Source organism: Eschrichtius robustus, chromosome 18 (genome assembly GCF_028021215.1).
Source record: "Eschrichtius robustus isolate mEscRob2 chromosome 18, mEscRob2.pri, whole genome shotgun sequence".
NCBI lineage: Eukaryota > Metazoa > Chordata > Mammalia > Artiodactyla > Eschrichtiidae > Eschrichtius > Eschrichtius robustus.
In genome coordinates, this window is record NC_090841.1 from 81,839,843 (window position 1) to 81,845,744 (window position 5,902).

At 58.9% G+C, this 5,902-nt stretch overlaps 1 long non-coding RNA gene across 1 annotated transcript; it reads right to left on the reverse strand.

The window, feature by feature from the left end:
• Window positions 1-1,140: 1,140 nt before the first annotated feature.
• On the reverse strand, window positions 1,141-3,671 carry LOC137751737 (uncharacterized). The gene is made up of 3 exons (XR_011070935.1): window positions 3,564-3,671; window positions 1,454-1,533; window positions 1,141-1,299 (listed from the first exon to the last, which is right to left on the reverse strand). It is a non-coding gene; the product is annotated as an uncharacterized lncRNA (long non-coding RNA).
• Window positions 3,672-5,902: the final 2,231 nt, after the last annotated feature.

Consider the following 5,902-nt stretch of genomic DNA (forward strand, 5'->3'; position numbering starts at 1 on the left):
CCCTCCAGGTCGTCGGCTCTTTTTAAATCCGCAAGGCCCGCGCCACGCCCTCGTCACCCCTGGGACTGGCGTGCTCCCTGGCAGGATGCAGAGGTGGGCGACGCAGGGCTGTGGTCGGGCTTCACGGGTAGCGCCCGCTCTATGGGCCTCGGCGGGCCTGGGGGCGCCAGAGCGGAGGCCCCCAGGACCGCGTCCACCCGCCGGGCTGGAGCTTGGCCCGTGGGAAGGAGACAGGAGCCGCCACCTCCACACCTGCAGCCGGCCCTGCAGGTTCCCACGGCACCGCCCCGACCGGCTCCCCGCAGGCACCCCAGCCGACACGGGAGGTGGAAGGTCACCACCAAGCCAGCCGGGTTGTGCACACGTGTGAGGCCGCCCTGCCCCCCGGGGGCCCCTCCATGGCCAGACAGGTGGCACGTGGCTCTGAACGAGGCCAGCTGTCCGCGGTGGCCAGAGATGGACACAGACAGACCAAGGGCGAGGGCTGGCCGGGGGCCGGTCACCCTCCTGGCCTGTTGTGGCTGAACCCCGGGACTTCAGCCCAGAGAGCCGCCTCCTCCAGCGGGTTCTCCAGAAGCTCCTCTCGGTGCCCTGCTCGGTGGCCAGGTGCCGGAGCCAGGAGCTGCCACCCAGCGGGCAGGGACAGGGGGCACTTGCTCGGGAGGGTGTGCATGGTGAGAACGCGCAAGTGTGCCTGCTGCTGGGGACCCGTGGGCCACCGCGTCCTTAGTCTTGGGCTGAACCACAGGAATGGCCTGGGACAGGCTGCTGCGCCTCAGCTGGTTGAACAGGGGAGCCTCGAAGCCCGTTGGGTCTCCCTGGTGCGGCTCCCCGGCTCCTGACACCCCTCCCCGCTCCTGCAAGCAGCACCTCCCTGCGGCTTCATCTCCTCCACGTGGCCCTCGGGGCTCCCAGTCCCAGCTGCAAGGACGCCTGCCCCCGGTGCTTGGGGACCAATGCCTGGGGTCCCGCCATGCCCTGGTGGCAGCCCTCGTTGGGGCTGAGTGCGGGGCTGCGCGACCACTGACCTGGGAGGTGCGGCCACCCGTGCCGTCCGTCCCTGAGCTGCATCTCCCCCTTAACTTACATTTCACGGGACAGGGTGCATGGAAAGAAGGGACGGGGCCCCTGGAGAGGGACAACGTCTTCCGTTCGCGCTTTACTGAGCCCTTTTTAAAGGTGGTGTCATCACTTCGCGGTGGTGGGGACGTCACACGTGGGGTGGTCACGGCACCAGGTCTGCATGGCGTCTCTCAGGGCAGCTGTTTTCGTCCCTCGCCCCTCCCGGCCTGGCCGACCCTAGGAGACAAGTGGACACCTCGGTTAGACCCCTGGCCAGAGGGGGCGGGGCTAGGGCGGGACCCAGGAGGCGGCCTGGCCCCCGCCCCCTTTCTACTTCCTGCCCCTCCAGGCACCCCCTTCAGGCCCCGGCCCATCTCTGAGCGTGAATTACCTTCTCCCGGCTGCTATGAGCTCTCCCCCACCTTCTTCCTGGTGGAGTATGGGATGCAGCACACCCAGCTGGTCCCGGTCCTGGAGACAGAGCGGGGCGGGGTGGGCGGGTGAGAGAGGTGCCCCCGCCCCATCCTGCCAAGGCCAGGGGGGGCCGAGGGCCTGCCAGCCAGAGGCGGCTCCCGGCCGGTGCAGAGCCCGGCTTGCCCTCCCACCACCACCCCGGTGTCTCCAGCCCAGGAGGGACCCCTTGAGCACAACAGACCTTGAAGGTCAGTGGAGCCGAGCCGCCCCCTCCCTCCACTGCCCAGCTGCGAAGAGGCGCTGCAGGGGGACGGTGCCCAGCCCAGCGTTGCCCGAGCATCGCAGCCCGTGCCTGTCCCTGTGCGTGGGCTCTGGGGGTTCCACTTCCAACCAGGCTCTGGGATGAGGTGGCCCCCTTCCCTTCGCAGGGACCTCCACGGCTCGGTGCCAAAGCCCCCCAGCGGGCAGCTAACGGGCTGCTAGTGCCCGGGTGCCCTAGGGGGCTGGCTGGATAGAGGCGGCTTAGCTCTGAGGGAAACTGGGGCTGCAGGTGAGCAGGGCAGACAGGAGGCTCCGCCCGGCAAATGTCCAGGCCAGGCCCCTGTGGAGCAGACCCTGTCCTGCTGTCCAAGCAGCCTCCAGGAGCTGAGGCTTGGCTCCTGGGCACGGCCCGTCTGCAGGTTCTCTGGGGCAACTGAGCACGGGGGATGGGGAGCCTGACCAAGAGGCCGAGAGGGTGGGCCTGGGCCCGCCTGGCCTGGGGCAGAAAAGGAGCTGCCAGGCTGCGTCCGGTGTGGCCGAATCCATCACCACGTCCGTCAAGAATTGATGAGAAAAACAGACGTCTGCTTAGGAAAGACCTTCCCACGTCAAGCATAGATTTGGTTTAATTTTTTTTTTTTTTTAATTTTTAAATTTAAAAAAAAAATTTTATTTTTGGCCATGTCACACAGCTTGCAGGATCTTAGTTCCCCAACCAGGGATTGAACCTGAGCCGTTGGCAGTGAAAGCGCGGATACCTAACCGCTGGACCACCAGGGAATTCCCCAAGTATAGATTTGGGAGCGTGCCGGGCAGTCCTGACATCTTGGTGAAAGCCACACGGCCGGCTGTGTGAGCAGAGATCAGGAGAGACGTGGGGTGACACTACCTAACAGGAACGCTCTCCCCCAAAACACACAACCTGGGGAAAGGCAGTAACAGCAACTGCCAAATAAGCAAAGGGCTGTAACACTATAAACATTCACAGCTGGCAACCCAGGAAAACGGCCCGAAGAAGGCCCTGTTCTCCCGAGGTCCGGCCTCTGCTCCCAATCTTCCTTTGGGGCCACGTGCTCCCATGAAGTCCCCACTGTTTCCGAGAGGTGGCACTTGCATATTTAAAAGTTTTCCTCTGTGTTGTGCTATTTCACATTGTTTCATTTATTTTAAATGACCGCGTATCGGTTTTACAAAGTAAATAGAGAAATTTTTCTTTTAAAAACTGTGCAAACAAATTAGCCAAGACATTAATGTGGTTGTTAATTCAGAGTGGTGGAAAGTGGATAAATTGCTATTTTCTCCTTTGTGTTTCTCTGTATTGTTTAAAATACTGTAGATCCACGGCCCTGGGCGAGCGTCTCACCTGCTCCCAGGCGGCTCGCAGCCTCACAATCTCTACCCATAGGGTGGAGGCGGTCAGGACAAACGTCTCCCGCCCCCGCCCCCAGGTCCCTCTGCCCTGCTGAGCCAGCAGCCATGTGTGACGGGTCCCCCCACTGCCTGCGGGACCAAGGGCTGTGACCTCGGCAGCCAAAACCCCGAGTTGCACGGTGAGGAGACCCTCCCACTCTCACCTCCTCTTCTTCTTCCCACCTTTCCCTCCCTCCTACTCTGGCCCTTTTGTTGGCTGACAGGGTGGGGAGAGGGGTCTAGCTAGGGGTGAGGTGGGACTCACGGGGATCCTGCCTCACCCCTCCAGCTGCAGTAAATGCCTGGGTCTCTGTGTGTGCCCAGGAGGAATCAAAAGCCCGGGGCTCGCTCTGCCCACCAGAAACCCTGATGGAGGAAAAGCCTCCCACCTTCCCGAGTGTGAACCCCTCACTCACTCGTCCTCTGAAAAATCCCCCATGTCCATCTGGGATCGCTTCTCTTCTTTCATGGCACATGTGATCACCTGTGGGATGTGGTGGGAGTAGTTGAGGGGACAGGGGAGGGGGTCATGACAGGGACCAAGGCCGGACCTGCTGAACCTGCCCAAGGACGAGATGGGGCGTGGAGACTGCCCTGAGCGTCCTCCCACGAGACGGGGCACCGTCAAGTGGGAATTTCTAACTAGGGGACCCTGACCAAGGAACTGTGCCCTTGATGTGAGCTACCATGACCTCTGGACTGTAGGTCAGAAGACCTGGGCCCTAAGTCCCAGCTCTGCCCCTGACTGATTCTTCTTGAGTGCTTGAAGCCTGTGGTGCCCCTGTGGTAGCCTTGTGTGTGGAGGCGGTCAATGACCAGCTCTCTTCATCGTACAGCAAGTTCTGAGGGCAGATACAGAAGGTGCAATCTGGAAAAAACCAACCCCCAGGTAGGGGCTTACATTTGCCAGGAGAGAATTTCAAAAAACTTCCAAAGAGATGGCTGCTCACTATAGCAAAGAAATGGAGAGTATTTGTGTTGGAAAGGCCCAGTCAGGCCATGGGGTTAACCCCTTCCTTTCACAGAAAATGGTGATGATGATGGTGATGATGTGACAATGGTGCTGGTGATAATGGTGATGATGATGGTGATGGTGGTGCAGGTGGTGACAGTGGTGATGATGATGGTGAAGACGTGATGATGGTGGTGATGATGGTGGTGATGTGACAATGGTGCTGGTGATAATGGTGATGATGGTGATGGTGGTGATGTGATGATGGTGATGGTGACGGTGGTGATGTGATGATGGTGATGATGATGGTGGTGATGTGATGATGATGGTGATGATGGTGGTGATGATGGTGGTGTTGATGGTGAAGATGTGATGATGGTGGTGATGTGATGATGATGGTGATGATGGTGGTGTTGATGGTGATGATGGTGATGATGTGATGATGATGGTGATGATGATGGTGGTGATGTGATGATGGTGATGATGATGGTGGTGATGTGATGATGATGGTGATGATGGTGGTGATGATGGTGATGATGACCATGGTGGTGCACGTGGTGGTGATGGTGATGATGTGATGATGGTGATGATGATGGTGGTGATGGTGGTGATGATGGTGGTGATGATGGTGAAGACGTGATGATGATGGTGGTGATGTGATGATGATGATGATGATGGTGATGATGGTGGTGATGATGGTGAAGATGTGATGATGATGGTGATGATGACCGTGGTGGTGCAGGTGGTGGTGATGGTGATGATGTGATGATGGTGATGATGCTGGTGAAGATGTGATGAAGGTGGTGATGATAGTGATGATGACCGTGGTGGTGTAGGTGATGGCGATAGTGATGAAGATTATGGGGATAGTGATGCTGATGGCGATGAAGATGATGATTGGGGTGGTGGTTTTGATGATGTTGATGGTGATGAAGATAGTGATGATGGTGGTGGTGGTGTAGGCAGTGAAGATGATATCTAATGCTGGGATTTTCTGGGTACCAGGCAGTGTTCTGAGGGTGTCACAAAACAATGCTGGGCTGTGGGTGCAACTAAGATCCCCATTTTGCAGATGAGAAAACTGAGGCATGGAGAGGTATGGTGACTTGTTTGAGCATTCACTGGAGAGCTGTGGAGGCCGGGTCTCCCAGCTCCTCAGCTTGTGCCCTTTCACCACCACAGCACAACCTCACAAGAGGTTCTCAGGGCCCCTGGGTACCTCGAGGTTGACCCAGGCCCTGGAATCTATGGAGGTGCAGGAATGTGTGTGGGTTGGCGTGAGGGAAAATGAGAAAGAAGCGAGGTGCTCTCTGGTCCCCTGGCCAGTCTTCAAACCCCGGGGCCGATCTCTGCCTCAGCCTCCAGCACACCCATGCCCGGGGCAAGTTCCTGGGGTGAGGTGGGAATGCCGCATGGCCCCAAGCAAGGCGTTTCCTGGTGGGTGGTTTGGCTTTGTCAGCTTTGGGTTTTTTACCTCCTCTGCTCGGTCTCCCAGATCAATCTCCACAAACACAGGTGGTTTCTGTGGATGGAAACCAAAGAGGCGTGGATGGTGGGCTTGGGTGAGCCAGGGAGACACACAGATTCCTGGGAGGGAGCGTGGGCTCTGGGCCCGTGGTGGCCAGGGTCTGGGCATTACACTGAGACCACCAGACACTGGCCGTGTGTGGTGGGACCTGCTGGCAGTGTGGTTGATGAGGTGTCCCCTGGCAGAGGGAGGGGACGGATGTGGCCTCCCCTCTCCCTGCTCACCTCCCATCAAGTCCCTGAAAACTCAGAGGGTCTCCCCCACCTTCGCCCCCT